The sequence below is a fragment of the Alexandromys fortis genome, unplaced genomic scaffold, assembly GCF_014885135.2.
Source record: "Alexandromys fortis isolate MF-2015 unplaced genomic scaffold, M_Fortis_MF-2015_v1.1 scaffold_19, whole genome shotgun sequence".
NCBI lineage: Eukaryota > Metazoa > Chordata > Mammalia > Rodentia > Cricetidae > Alexandromys > Alexandromys fortis.
The window spans coordinates 5,597,993-5,612,863 of NW_026067890.1; positions in this window are offsets into that span (position 1 = coordinate 5,597,993).

Genomic DNA, 14,871 nt, shown 5'->3' on the forward strand with positions numbered 1-14,871 from the left:
AACTAGGTCAGTTAGGTTACCAAGACTTGATATATAAACTTTCTCATTACATGAGTTTTGTAAAGCAATCTCGCAACTTTTGACCTCTTATTCTAATTCTGGTGGGTGTATGCAACATTCTTTCTGTAGGATGTAACTTAGACAAGACACAGTCCAGATGCTAGATGGAAGAAAAGTGTTGAGCAGACAAAGTGGAGAGGCACCTAAGATCCAAAAAAATCAGAAAATTGAATTTTCGAGAAGACGGTATTACTACTAGAGCCTGTCTTATTTGAATAGCTTTACCTGTAGTCAATTTTTATAGTCTCCTAAAAGGCAATACTTGCTCTTAAAGTTTTCCTAATAATCTAGTATCATGAATTGCTTTCTGCCTATTGCTTGACATGCATTGCTTCTCCCATACAGTACCTCAAGCTTAAAAAAATAGTCACTTTAGACATGGAGGAGACTTCTAAGCGGGGTTGACATAGTTCAAACGATCATTCTGTTGAAAACTTCTGAACTTAAAAATGAAAATGCTTTCCCCTAAGGATTTCACACCATCGTCTCTCATCTGTGTAATAGACTAGGAATGGGGAAATAGTACCTTTAGAATAGAGGGGAATTTTCTTCCTATTATGAAGTTTTCAAAGACCTTCTCTTACAGTAGGTTTTGTTGAGTTTTGTGCCAGATACCTCTCACAGTATTGACTCATGTCTGCATGTGCTGGTGCATGCGCTCACGCGTGTACACAGCATGCACACACCCTTACACCATAAAAGTTTCTTGAACTATTTGCATCTAAACACATCATACCAAGAACGTAGCCCCCATTTGCTTCCCCTGTTGTCTTACCTCTTCTCTGGGCTTCACACACTCCTTGACGATCACACCCACTCACTATAATCCACACCAGGTTCTTCATGTTCTCGTTCTCTATGTAACAAGGAAACTGAGCCTTTCCTAAAGAGCAATTCATCAAAGAGAAGACAGACCCCTTTATTTGATGGTGGACTTCACCATCAAAAGTTTTCAGTTTCTGATATAAAAAAAGAGAAAGATGCTAATGGCCTGTTTAATAAAAAGTCTTTTTGTTTCTTTTTATTTTTGTTTGTTTTTACATACTAACTAAAGTTTCCCCTTCCTCCTCTCTTCCCTGTTCCTCTCCCTTGACCCTCCCCCCAATCTACTCCTCTTCTGTTTCTCTTCAGATACCAACCCAGCGACAAAACCATTGACATACAATTTGTCCTGCCTATAAGAAAAACGATGGTGTAGAAATTGTGATCAACCAATGACTGGCCCAGCTGAAGACCCAGACCCTGAGAAGGAGCTCACCCCTGAGGGTCAGGACACAGAGGTAGGATACCAGGAGACCTAGAATGGAACCAAACACAACTAAAGATAAGAAAACAAATCAAAACAAAGTACCACAGTCTATTGCCTAACAAAAAGAGAGAGCTTTGACTAACTGAATGCTAACCTAGAATTTCGGTCTTAATGTGCCCTACATTTGTTGACTTCAGAAGAAGAGGTCTTCTTGGTGCCATCTAAGGAATATAAGTTTGAAAAGCTATACCCTCTTAGTAAATCATGATTCCAAAGTAAATATCTAGGACAGTCTGTGGTTGTTTTATCTATACATGTATGTGGATACAATTTTCCAACTTATTTCTTTTGATAGTATGGCTGCTATTCAATTCTAAAGATGTTACTTGCTATTATGTATATGGTGGATGCAGGTGAGTGCAGTGTCTATGGAGATCAGAGGTAGGCATGAAATCCAGTGGAGCTCGAGTTATAAGGAGTAAGGGGCTGCCCATGAATAGTGCCAGGAACTAAACTCAGGTCCACTGAGTCTTCACTTCCATTTTAATAGGTGTTCTTGAGACATTTTATCCTCTGGTATCTCATGTTCTCTTTTGTCATTACTTGGTTTGATTTTTTTAAAAGCTTATTTGCTTTTCTATTTGCTCTTGATTATTGAGATCAAGTATCTTATTTGCTAAATAAGCCAGGATTGTTAATATATCTTGAATTCAAAAAATTGCTAATTTTTACCCCTTGAATATTGTATTTAATCTGTCTTTGTAGATTATTGATGAATTCCTCAGGGCAGTGAAGGAATCCTGTAAAAACACTAAAGTGGATGTGATCATCTACATGCAAAGAACCTGATGCAGGCCTGTGTAACCTGGGTACCCTGTCTGTCTGTGTGAATTCATATGAGTTTTGCTCATGTTGATTTAGAGGATCTTGTTTGCTTGGTGTCCTCCATCCCCTCTGGGGCACTTGCCCTATTTCTGCCTCCTCTTTCACAGATTCCCTGAGTCTGATGAAGACATCCCATTCAGGGCAGAGGCAGGGGAATCTCTGTGGCTTTGAGACCAGCCTGGTCTACAAAGTGAGATTCAGGACAGACGTAGCTCCACAACACGGTAAAACTCAGTCTCAAAAACCAAAAAAAAAAAAAAAAAAAAAAAGGACAATTTCCAATTTCCAGTAAATGCTTCCTAAAATACATACATAGATGAAGGTGATCTAAATGAAATCACCAACTATTGGGGAGTGGCACAGAGTTCTGTCTTATCTGTCACAAAATTAAGCTTCCAGTCCCTGGACTGGGTTACTTCTAACTGAGTTGGCCAACAGGGTCCCATTGAAATCCCCAAACAACCCAACCTGTTGCCAAGACTATTGGTTGCTTTAAAAAGAAGAAGAAAAAACTGACAACAAGGGCCCATTGTTGAAGACAACACCTACATAACTCATTGAACATGACAAAACTGACCTAGTGCCTACATAGAGCCTTCACTCTCGTATTTCCAACATCATTTGCTCTTTTGATCTTGGCGAGAGGGGCTCATGGAGGCTTATTCTTACTTATGAATGCCTGGTCTTAGATTGGCTTGTTTCTTGCTACTTTTATTAATTTTTTTTCTATATTTTTCCTCTGGGCTTTTATCTCTCTATTTCTGTATACCTTTGTTTACTTCTCTCTCCATGGCTCCTGTGTAGCTAGATGGCTGCCGCATGACTTTTCCTCTTTCTCTTCTCCTCCATCTCTCTTGCTTCCCCACTCCTCTTTTTCTCCTTCTGTTTATCCTCTCTGCCTACCAATCCTGCCTATCCTTTCTACTGCCTTGGTTCAACTCATTAAACCAATCAAGTGATTTAAACAGGCAAAATAACCCAGCTTCACAGAGTTAAACAATATCGGAGCAACATATTTTTCAGATGCCTTACATCTAAGTACAGTCATAGGTTCCTGGGAGAGAAGAGTTGCATTCCATTTCCCCTCAAATCTCTGTAGACAGTGTCACGGTCCTCTGAATCTATGGAAAAAAACCACATTTGACTGATTCTATATATGCCTTCATTCTTCTGCATCCTTTATTTTTTTTAACCAAGTGTCATAAAAAAGACTTTTCAAGGTTCTTCTTGGAACACTAAATAAAGCCCTTAAGGTCTGATATCTCTTTATAGCCATAAGTTTTCTTCGATAATTTACTCATGCTGTTAGAAGTTTACCACAAAATAACTTGTCTGTACTTTAGATATCTCTTCTACAATAGATGAATGTTGTTGTCAATACTGTATCTCACATTCTTTTATTCATCATTTTATATGTACTAGAGTCTGTGTTCTCTGTTACATTCTTCATGTCCTCAGAAGCCATGAAGAGGTAGGCTGGTAGACACATTCCAGCAGAACAGTGCTGTTAGCTTTGTGTACAAGTGTCTTACTTGGGTTCCTACCTCTTCTATGCATAGGGTAAGATTACATTTCTCCAATTTCATTCCCCAAAGTTAGTTGCATTAATTAAAAGAAAAAAATAAAAATTTAAGTGACATTTCATTTGTGGACAGAATCATTTTACTCATAGTGAAGAATGTTGAATATATTCGAACTTGGATATTGACCATGAAAGCAAGAATCAAAGTGAAATTCCCTTCATTCTAAATCTATAACTTACTTTAATAACCAGGATCTCTCTCCTCCATGAGAGGGAGGATAATGTGAATTTGATATTTGGGGAACTGTTGGTTAGCATAGCTTAACAGTGGATCTATCAACAGTTGTGCTTGTGGATTCTGAAACTATCTGTGTTTAGGGCCATGTTTAAGTTTTTTTTTTTTTTAATGGAACCTACAGTAACATAGGAAGTTACTCAGCTAGGTTTTCCATGACTATATTAGTAAGTTAATGTTATGAGAATTAAGTCAATCAGTACATACAAATATTAAGCATTACCCATCACATAATAAGCATTATGACTTCTCTGACGTCACTCTTCCTCTTGGCAAGTACTTACTTGTGTTGCGTATTTTTTTTAATAGGCACTAATTCCTTTCCAGTATCTTCTACTGCCATATTGTTTTAGCAGAGTGAGTGGTAAAGGCAGAAAGAGTTGCACAAAATTGTCTTCTATTTCCTGCCTTCTATTTTCTATTGCTCCCTAATGTGTACTTTTGTTCTTAATTTTTCATGCCATGTTCGTTCCTTTCATCAGTTATTTTCAGAGTTTCATATGAATTTCTTTCTCTTTTTTTAATTGTTGTTACTGTTGCTCGACTCTTTCTGAATATGCCCTTTACCCTGACTTCATTCTTTGGTTGTCTTCACCAGTGAAATGAGACTTGAGTGACATCCACATATCTTTTACAGTTCTATGCACTAGACGTCTAGGCGACCAACTGTTAGCTTGAGCTTTGGGGGGCTTATATTATTGGATTACAGAGTGGTTAGGGATGGACACAACTGTGTAGCATCTTGATTACCCATGCTTTCCCTTTCCAAAGTTGTTGCTAGCTTTCCCTAGAGCATTGTTGCCACTGGAGAGTGAACACTGGGACGCTTAAGGCCAAGCCACTTGATCTGATGAGAGATATTGGTCTGAAGGGTTTGTATATTTTATCTGATTTCTTCAGCTCCAGATAAAAATCTCTCAAAGTTTACTTTGTTTCTCCATTAACACAGCACAGTATTTGATCAGTGGGATAAGTAAAGCTGCAGACAGCGCTGCTAAGGGTAAGTGACTAGCAGAAAGGTGGCAAACACAGCATGATCAATATCAAAGTTAAATAAATGTAAATAAACTATATGAACCAACGAAAAGCAATCAAACAAGATGAAATTCTCAAAGTCCATGGGTACAATTTAAGAGTCATCTGCAGAAATAAATGATTCAGAAAAGCTCGGGTAGAAATAATAATTAATTGGAGTTTAATCAACATTTATGAAATAAAGCCATTTTAATTATTCTAAATAAATTATGAATAATGATATAGATATGAAAGTAGACGAATATGATTGATTAAGTAAAATAAAGACACAAAACGTATAGTAGTCAAGGGCCCAGCAAGAAAAAAGACACTGCCAGTTAACCAGTGAGCATGTGAGAAGAGACCGTTGACCTAAAGTGGGGAAACACCAATGTGGGAGGGAGATAAGGCCAAGGAAGGCAGCAGGGAACCAAGCCCATACCAAAGGGGAAAGGGTAATTAATCACTGAGGGACAAACCCCAGTCAGAGGGCAGTAGAAGACCTGTTTGAAAAGAGGAGATAGAAATCTCTCCCCACCTTGGTATCTTCTCCCAACATCTTGCATGATCCAAACCCTAGAAAGTCAACAGGAATAAGGAGTCACTCCCCCAGGCTACTGAACAGAGAAGAGGGTGTTTGTGAAGGGACACACATAGAGTGACCAGCCTACAGGCCACTCTCAAAAACACAAACATAAAAATAACAGAAGAGCAAAACAAAATCATTTAAAAAGCCAGAAATCCCTGCCATGCATACATTCATTCCTCCACCCACACTCTCTCCTTTCCCCTCTCTCTCTCTCTCTCTCTCTCTCTCTCTCTCTCTCTCTCTCTCTCTCTCTCTCCCTCTCTCTCTCTCTCTCTTTCTCTCCCTCCCCCCCCCCCTCCTTCCTTCCCTCTGTGTGTGCATTTCTGGGCATGCGTAGTGGAGATTGACATCAGTTTTCTTTCCTCAATCACGTTCTGTTCTTCGCTTATCTTTGGGACAGATCTCTCACTGAACCCCACTCACTGATTCAGCTNCCACTCTCAAAAACACAAACATAAAAATAACAGAAGAGCAAAACAAAATCATTTAAAAAGCCAGAAATCCCTGCCATGCATACATTCATTCCTCCTCTCTCTCTCTCTCTCTCTCTCTCTCTCTCTCTCTCTCTCTCCCTCTCCCTCTCTCTCCTTTTCTCTCTCTCTCTCCTTCTCTCTTTCTCTCTCTCCCTCTCTCTCTCCCTCCCTCTCTCTCCCTCCCTCTCTCTCTCATTCATTCATGCTAATGTGTTCCTATGACTGGAAATAAATAAGTAGAGGAAGAAGAATGATTGATATTTCAAACAAGGAGTAGAATTTACAAGAGTCCTGAAAGAACCATAGCTTCTTATGTATTTGCATCATTTGTTTCTTGTGCTTATTTCAGTTTTATGTCTTAGAAATATGTGAAATGCAACCACAGTATGTCAATTACTGTGTGCCCTAAGTTCAGTTTCATGGGACACTGTAAATGCTACCAGAAATGGTTCAGCCCCACCCTCTTCTGGTGGATTTAGGTTTAAACATCATACGCCTCACTTTCTTACCTATCAGGTTCCAGAGCACTTTAGGCTTCCCATGAGCTGAAAATAAACTTAGACCAACATCATCTTCTCAGTTTGGTAGTTAAGTTACATGATTGGCACCTTGGAGGATAGATTCATCATCCTTAAGTCCTTCAAACTTCTGTGATGTCTGCTCCAGCATTGTAGCTGACTTAACCACCATCTCCCAGGATCAGCTCAAAGCAAAGAAAAGATAATACATCCCCTCTGTTCACTGTTGCATCAGTGAAGGCGTGCTTCAGCATACTGCCTCCTATTCCATTAGTGCTAGAGCGTTAGGTTATTCCTTCATCATTTGAAGGGATACACAGAGCCACCAATCACCAAAGGCCTCGCTTGCATTTCACACATCTTGGATCTCCAGTTTGGATCCAGTATCAACTATCACAGTGAATACATGGTATTCGCATGACTGTACCTAGAGTGCCCAACTCATGACGTCTAAAGCCCATGCAGGGCTGGGCAGCCTTGTGTGTTAGCAGTCTTAAAGTTTACAGTGATTTTCTTTGTGAGTTGTTAAATTGAAAATGTGTTAATAGAGAGGCTGGGGAGTGAGATAAGCTTATAAAGAGATAGAAACCATTGCCAGCACTCACACTAAAAGTTGGAAATGAAGACTTGTAACCCTAGCAATAAGAAACCAGATAGGCAGATATCTGGGACCTCAAGGATGAACAGCCTATTCTAGTCAGTGAGTGCAGGGGCAGTGACAGACTGTCTCAAAACCAACGTATCAGCACAAGGTAGACAGCCCCGGAGGAATGTCACCTGAGGTTGACCTCTCCTCCACATGCACACACACACATGAGCACCTGCACACGTCAGTTCACACACACATGTATGCACACATATGCACAACATGTAAAGTGACTTGGTAAAGAGCGTGTGTGAGAGTATACATCTGGACATGCATACATGTGTATAGTTTGCATATATTTTTGCATTAAGTGAAATGTTGGTATTGGGACTAACAAAGAATTCGCTATAGATTTGTTCCTGATTCTTCCCTGGACATTCTTGGCCATTGTTCTCTCTCATTTCTCCCTCTGCAATTTCTCCTGTCCTTCATCCTCCCAGCCTACATCTAAAGTGAATGTCAAAGTGCACGCCCTCTCTGGGGAAAAGAGGTGCTGGTGTGACCTGGTTTCTGCTTGGGCAGGTGTGGGAGTCAGGAATTTATTTACTGTAAACACATCATTATTTTGACAATGTCATTCAATTAAAAAAAATAGCTTCAATTTTCTGATCTATTTTCTTTTCATCTATTTTGTATGCTGGTAAGCGTCCCCAAAGTTTATTCTTAGTCATAGTTCTCAAGCCAAATTGATTTATTTTCCTTTGGCTTTGCTGCCCCTCTCCTTTAGTGTAATGATGAATACCTTTAGGCCATCTGAAATAAGAGGTGGAAAGATCACATTCTTTATCTGATCTCTTTTGTAGGGATAAATCTCTTTGTTCTCTGAGAAGTTTTTCTGAGCCTTTGATGCTCAAAGTATTTTTCAAACTTATCTCTTACTCTCTGAGGCCTAAGGATAATTCACCTTTCGAAGCTGTAGAATCTCCAGCTGTAGAACCACTCTCTTGCCTCTCATTTCTGCTTATAAACTGGGCTGTTTTTTTTTTTCGTGAGTTTGTCTCTTTATTTTAATACTCAACTAAAGGCAATCAAGAGTGGCCAATATGTTATTATTATTTCCAATTACTTCATCCAGAACAATAGTTCCCAACTGGAAGCAATTATGAACCTTAGGGAATATTGGGCAATTTCTGAAAATACTTTTGATTGTCATAACTTGGAAGACAGACACAATATCTAGTGCATAAAGACCAAAGATGGTGCTAAAAACTATTTTCTAAGACACATAACTGCCCCCATGATAAAATATTATTTCCTCCCAAATACTAAGTTTTTTTAAGAAAAGAAATATATATATATATGTATATATATATATATATATACTATTGTAGAGACACATAATAATCAGGAAATACATTTTCTGTGTTCTGACTTATAACAATTTACATATAGTAATTGTGAATATAGTAGTCACACAATCTGCTTCCTGATTCACTATCAGCAAAGGTGTTAAATGTTGCATAATGTTTTGTTACAATAATCCACCAATTTAAGAACATAATTTCTGTCTCAAGTATATCACATGGAATGTGCAATAATAGTCCCTCGATGTAGTAACTCATCTTATTGGCTAGTGTTGTGTCAGCTTGACATAAGCTAGAGTTATCTAAAAGGAGGATACCTCAATTGAGAAAATGCCTCCATAAGATCTGGCTGTAAGGCCTTTTCTTAATTAGTGATTGATGGGGGAGGGCCCAGTCCATCGTAGCTGATGCCATTCCTGGGTTAGTAATCCTGAGTTCTATAAGAAAGCAGGTTGAGCAAGCCAACTAGAGCAAGCCCATAAGCAGCACTCTTTCATGGCATCTGCATCAGCTCCTGCCTCCAGGTTCCTGTCTTGTTTGAGTTCCTGTCTTGACTTCCCTAAGTTATGAACAGTGATAGGAAAGTCAAGCCTAATAAACCCTTTCCTCCACAACTTTGTTTTTGGTCGCAGTGTCTCATCACTGCAGTGGAAACACTAAGACACTCAATAAAACAACTCATGAGTGTCATGTGATGGTTTCTGAATGCATTTCTTTCCAGGCATGCCTCAAAGACAGTCTCATTATCTTCCTAGTACTTCAGAATTCTCTTCTGGGAAGACAGAAGACAGGCAAGGAAAATCTTGCTAAGAACTTGAGAGGAGCATTAGTCCCGAAACAGCACTGCTGACTTCCTTGGTCCTGCTGAGTCTTCTGTCCTCATTTTGTTTAGATGTCAATAGCAATACCTTTATTAAGCACTTTCACATCAAAAAGGAAGTTAAATGTCCCTAATTTTGACAATTTCAGATGTACATTAGTCACAAAAAAGTAACTGTTTAGCAAAGGGTGGTTATTGCCAAATCTACTGCAATGTCGTTATATAATTTCTTGTTTCCTATTGTCATCTTATGGTCAGTTTTACTAACAACTTGGATCACTCTCTTGCATATTGTTTCTCTTTAGTTGGCTCTGAGCATGTCCACTCTGATTTACTTGTGGGTTTTATTTTTTTTTTTTTTTTCGAGACAGGGTTTCTCTGTGGCTTTGGAGCCTGTCCTGGAACTAGCTCTTGTAGACCAGGCTGGTCTCGAACTCACAGAGATCCGCCTGCCTCTGCCTCCCGAGTGCTGGGATTAAAGGCGTGCGCCACCACCGCCCAGCTTACTTGTGGGTTTTAAAGGTGACTATTTAGAGAGTAAGCAGTTTATTGACTTCTGAGTTCTTGCCACCCAGCAGTTGGCCCTTCCATGCAATCTTTATATTGGCAAATTTATTGTTTCCCTTTGACTACAATAAGAAAGGTACAAATGTTTCTAGAAACAATTCTGCGAAGAAGTCATACAACAGGTTTGTGAGAGGACTTTGCCCAGTTTACCAATCAAAGCTGCATTCACAACTGTAGATGGTAAGAAAATACAGAGCTCTCTTGTGGTAGGGACTAGTAACAACCTCCTAAACCAACCCATGAGAGAACAAGCCAGCAGTTGGATATTTGTCACTGCATAGTCAGAAAAGGCAGATATGGCAAACAGTAACAGTTTAGTTTGCATTTCTTGCTTCCTTATCCACCAATCCACTCCACTGGGTCTCAACTCTGTCTTAAGCACAAGCCAAAAATCTTTACACTATGTCAGTGAGCAAAACAAAATAGAATCTTCACAAGTTCCCTGAAACTTGCACCCTAACGGGAGAAATGACAGAGTGAAGCTGTAAATGGCATATCATGTTAAAAGATGCATATAATCATCAATAAATCCACAATAATATTGACTGGAACATGAAGATAATTCTTGGTAGATGAACAAACAAAAGTAGAGTATACTCTCTCTCTAGAAAGTCCTTCTGAAAGATAGGGACATAAGGTTTATGAAATACATTTCATCCTTCAATCTTATTTGTGTTTACTTGTGTTAGGCTGTAGGGGAACAAAGGAATGTGGGTATTCATGGAGGGCCGCTCAGTGTGGGCACATCTTCCCAATTTAAACAAGCCTAAATAAGGTCATTTATTCACCAGAGATATGCCTGCAGGGTAACCTGAGCTATACAAGTCTTCAATGAGACTCTCTTCCGAGTCAGTTCTAGAATGGGTCAAGCTGACAATTAGAATAAACCAATACCGTGTACATATCTTTTCAATCTGCAAACATACAAGTATGATCTGTAGAATAACATCACAGGGAAAGTGTTATCTGAGTTAAATATAAAGATTTTAATGTGCTTCCATTTTCAACTTGCTTTACATAGATTTGGAAGTATACTTCCTCCTGGTGTTTTTGTATCGTGATATGAATAACTTTAGGAGGGCATGGCGTGACTATAAGAATTTTACCAAGTTATTCAGGTTATCTTTTTGAACCTTGGACATAGGGTTTATCCATTCCTGCTTTTGAAAACCCGGCCCTCTGTTAAGCCTTTGTATATGCTCTCACTGTCTCGTTTTCTCTCCTTTGCAAATGGCAGTGATCCCACGACAGGGGACTAGCAAAGGTTATCCCACTCTTCAAATAAAGTAACTCATCTAAGTCTAATAACTGTGGTCTAATCTTGGCTCTTCCAATAATACTAAAATAATTGAAAACCGCACCATGAACAGGCCTAAAAGCATCAGAGTGACATAAAACTAATTAATCACTATCAATTTAATATGTATCCTATTCGTTGAACCAGCTCAGCTCCTCTTGACTTTCTGGCTGATATTCATTCGGCTCAGTGTATGTATCCATTCTCCAGAAAACAGTGACTGCCTCTTCTCCCCTTACAAAAGTACGTTATTACGGTGAACTCTTTCTATCATTATTCAGTAGGTCAATCCCATCTTCGTTCAGCACTGATCTCCTCCTCAAAGGGGCTCATGAACCTGAGGTGCAAATTTGCATCACAGAGTTTCGAAAGTATTTCTGAGCTATATTTCCTTTCTAAAATTGTTCTTCGTCTCTGAAGTTCACAGCGAGAACCCCTTGGTGTCATTTCAATTTCTTATGACTCTCCACAAATTCAGTGATAGTTTTCCCTTTATTTATGTGGTATAAATAACATTAGACATAAAAAATATGACACATCTTTGAAAAAATGGGCATAAATCTATTTTAATATAACATGCTGACAGGTCTAGTCATCATGCTTTTTTTTCCTACCTTGAACTTAGAATCCAGAGGACCCTTTCAGTTTTAAATTAAATAAATCCACGTTGTGATCTTAGAGAAATTTCGTAAGTGTTCAAAACATCTTTTTTTTAGTCTATGAGGAGAGACAAACAATAGCATTTCCTTCATACAGAGAAGTGTGCAAAGTATTAGAGGAAATACTCTTATCAATACTACTAATACTCAGTTATTATAACGCCTGTACGAAGTATACCTGACCTACGATTGAGGCCATGTATTCCAGTGTAATTCTATCCCCAGTAATGAAGCAGGGCTAACAAGAGAGGCTGGCATTCATAGGAAAGCAAGTTTGTTCTAGACTCTAGAGAATATGACTCTTTGTGAAGCCAGTTGTAGGAAGTGAAAGATCAAAAGCAAGCCTGTGCTTTAGAATGTCTTTCTCCTTTGATATGTGTTCGACCCCTGAAAAATAAAGGACCCTTCGTGACATTTGCACAACTATTTATTAGTGACCATATTTTCTTGGCCACATCTCCATAACTAAAATGTATGTCTGCCCTAAAAGTGGCAGACTTCTTACTTAAGAGGCTACTCTGCCAGCTTCCATTGTTATACTTACAGAGCACATAGGTAAGTTTCCATGGAAAACCTACTTTTCAATTTTAGGGTTATTTTTTTTCTTTCAGCAATTAAAAGTATGTATTCATTGAAAACATGTTTAAACTCTCAAAAAGTATCCTCACACTGGAGCATTTTCAAACACATTGTGCAAACTCTGTTGTTAGTTTCAATATGCCAGAGCAATCGCTATTTTTCAGTCATTATGCCCAAAGACGGTGAGGACTGGCAGGAATGACCTTGTCTACATAGTGTTCATACTCTGTGAGCTTAGTTTTGCTCAATGCTTTTGATTCTGCTCTTGGTTGTAAAGTAGGTTAGGTTGGTAAGCTATTAGCAGTCAGGACCCCAGACCAGGCATGGAAAATGTGGATCTCTTGCACAAGGCTTTCTTCCTAGAAGAAGATGCTAGGGAGCCAGGTGGCCTCAGTAAAAAATGAGCAATAGGCAGAGAACTGCAGAGCTCCTATGATAACCCAGACTTATCAGTTGCCCACATATCTCCCATAATAAGGGATTATTATTTCAATCCGCTGAGCTAGTCATTTAAGGTAGCATTCTTGGCATATAGTAGCAGTTGACTTCATAGTCACAACACATCACATCATACCATGTGGTGCAACTTGTGCTCGTTTGCATATTTAATTTACTGAATATTTAGTGACACTCAGCTTAGATACAAAAGAATCATTGTAGGACATTCTGACAAATACAATAAATAACATATGACACCGAGGTTTGATAGCTCCCACTTCATCTATCAGATAACTCATGTTTGATACATTATTCAAAATAGAAACAATAAATCTCTCATTGCCCTTGATACGTTTGCCAGATACTAGCCAGGGCTGCATTCCAGGCTCCATGTTGATTCAAGCCATGTTCAAAGAAATGTCCTTAAGATCCTGTTCTTCTTTCTTCCAAGAGCAGATGGAAACAGAGGCAGAGACCCACATCGGAGCACTGGACTGAGCTCCCAAGGTCCAGTTGAAAGAGTGGAAGGAGTGAGAATATGAGCAAGGAGACCAAGACCATAGGGTTCACCCACTGAGACAGTGTGCCTGAGCTAATGGGAGCTCACCAACTCAGACTGGACTAGGAGTAAACAAACATGGGAACAAACAGGTCCCTCTGAGGGGGGTTGACAGTTGGGGAAGACTGAGGGGCCACTGATAGTGACCATGGGATTTGTCTCTACTGCATGTACTGGCTTCTTGGGATCCTGTTCTCTTCGGATGTATACCTTGCTCAATCTGGATGTAGTAGGGAGAGCCTTAGACTTTCCACAGGTCGGGGTGCAATGCCCTCCCTTAGGATTGGAGGGGGTGAGGTGGGAGGGTATGTGGAAGGAGTGGGAGGATGGGAGGGAGTGGAAATTTGAATTTGTATTTATTTTTAAGTAATTAAAAAAAGGTTCTGTTCTTAACCAAAATAACCTCTGCAGGCCTACTAGCGCATGTGTTTTAATTGGGATGACTAAGGCAACACCCACATTTTCTAGATGGACTTTAAGTGTGGTGCATGACACGGCTGCAATAGACACCCCTCTATGATCATCAGTGGAGATATGAAGGAAATATCCAAAGATATACAGAGTTACTATCTCGACCATCACTGGCCATATAAACCAGAGCTGCCAATGCCCTGTTTTCTAAACCCCTTGTTATATTTGAACAAGTACTTCCTTGGAAGCCTCTGTCATCCATGCTATTATAAGCCTGCCCATTTACATTTTGGAGCAAGTTAAAAGGGAAAATTAGGATACACTACAGCACACCCTCCCCCACCACAGCAGTCCCATTAACCTAGTTATTCTCAATAGCCAATATCATCTTCATAAAATACGTGTCACCATCAAATCCCTAAAACCTTTACTACCTGTAAATAAAAGACATTACCTCTTGAATTACATAGACTCATGCCTAAAGAATTTTTCTACCGTATTTAAAGAAACAAAGGGTGCTTTGAGATCAAGGTCTAAACCCTTAGTAAGGGGAACAAAGAGAAGTGATTAAAGATGAACTGATTTTGAAAAGGTTATCCATATATCAAAAGCTTGAAACATCAATATCAAAGAGTCAGTACAATTTCAGGACACTGTAGGATACAATTAACTTGTCCTCAGAGTATTAGACATTCTCCCAAAAACCTAATTGTGCAGTCTTGCCATGGCTTCTTGTAGTTGCAATAGAGATGAGGAAATCATTAGCCCGGTCATTAATTGGTAAAGATTTCTTCCTACCAGTGAATTTTCATTGAGTTTTAACACATGATAGACCCCACCTGATGTATCAAGAGAAGCGGTGTGAAGCCATGTGGAATTCTAGAAATATCCTGTGCCTGTTGAAACCTGCTAAATAATTCCAGACCAGGTTTCCAATGCTTTTCTGAAAACGTAACATTGATGCCCTTGCCATTTTATGGGAGAAA